Source organism: Dasypus novemcinctus, chromosome 17 (assembly GCF_030445035.2).
Source record: "Dasypus novemcinctus isolate mDasNov1 chromosome 17, mDasNov1.1.hap2, whole genome shotgun sequence".
In the NCBI taxonomy this organism is placed as follows: Eukaryota; Metazoa; Chordata; class Mammalia; order Cingulata; family Dasypodidae; genus Dasypus; species Dasypus novemcinctus.
The window spans coordinates 88,194,719-88,196,110 of record NC_080689.1 but is presented as its reverse complement, the minus strand read 5'-3'; the positions used below and the strand labels follow the sequence as shown (position 1 = coordinate 88,196,110).

The following is a 1,392-nucleotide window of genomic DNA, read 5'->3' as shown; positions in this document are numbered from 1 at the left end:
TAGGAGCGAGGTGCCCAACTGCTTGATCCACCCCCGTTCGTTGCTTGTTATGTCTCCTACTGTGTTTCCTCAATGCATCATCTTATTCCATCAGCTTGCTGTCTTCTTTATGAGGCACCAGGACCAAATCTGGGGACTCCTATGTGATAGGCAGGCGCCCAACTTCTTGAGCCACATCGACTTCCTCATCACTGCACAGATTCCATGGAACAGCCGGATGGATACTGAAGGAACAGGCTTTCAAGGATATTCCAGCTCTGGCATTATAGGAATTTTGCTGCTCAAACACCAGGGGAATGGTAGACTCCAAAGTGCTGTGCGCCATGGTGGGAAGACATCACAGCCAAGATTTGTCTCCAACAGGAACCGTGTTGAGGTCCAACATGTTCAGCGTCTGCTCCCATACTGCTCTGGAGCTACAACTATTCCTCAACATTGAAACTAAGCTGAGTGTCAGCAGGTTTGAAACAGGATGTGTGCTCAGCAGACATTCTCATCTGACTCTCCAATGCTCTTCCATTAAATTCAGCACGTGCTGCCCTCACCCTCCCTTAGCTCCTTAGGCATTCAGCTCTTCAGTAAAAACTTAGCCCTCCCTTCTCTAATCAAACATCCTGTAGACTCAGAGCCTCTGAAAATCTGAATCTTAAATTTTACTTTCTGATAAACAAGCCACACATGGCCAGGTGGCTGCAATATTAGACAGTGCAGACAAGACGCCCAGTATATGAGATTCAGGAGAGGGCAAGCAACTGTCTGAATTTCTATTACCTTACTCTGTAGATGGAGCAGAGCAAGGCCGCAAACCATTTCAAACCTGTTCTCGCAAGCACTGTAGGAATGCACAGGGTCACTGCAGACCCAAGCACGCTGGAGGCTTGCAAGCCCCTTGTCCTTCTGTAATTCATCTATGAACCTGATGTCAGCTTCTCTTCAGAAAGCAACATTCTGAAACCAGAACCTCCAGGAACCAACAAGTAAAACCAGGTGTCATGGGATGAATTGTGTCTCCTGAAAGGGTATATTAAAGTGTGAACCTCCCCATACTGTGAACATGGCCTTGTTTAGAAATAGGGTCTTTGCAGATGCACTTAGTTCACATAAGGTCCTGTGGACTGGGGTGGCCCTAATCCAGTGGCTGGTGTTCTAGTAAGGAGGGGTGATTGGAAACCCCAGCATGGGAGGGCAGGGACCGCAGGGACACACCTGCAAGCCAAGGAACGCCAAGGCTGGCTGGAAGCCCCGGGAGCTGTGGGAGAGGAGGGGCGGTTTCTCCCTCTGAGCCTCCAGAGGAGCCCACCCTGCAACACCTGATTTCCAGCTTCTGCTCCCCAGGACCATGAGAAAATACATTTCTGTTTGCTTTTTAGTTCAATAAAGGTTTTCCTTAGG

General features: G+C 48.9%; 1 non-coding gene across 1 annotated transcript; it reads right to left on the bottom strand.

The window, feature by feature from the left end:
* Window positions 1–750: 750 nt before the first annotated feature.
* Window positions 751–884, bottom strand: LOC111766810 (small nucleolar RNA SNORA9). The gene has a single exon (XR_002798772.2). It is a non-coding gene; the product is annotated as a small nucleolar RNA SNORA9 (small nucleolar RNA).
* Window positions 885–1,392: the final 508 nt, after the last annotated feature.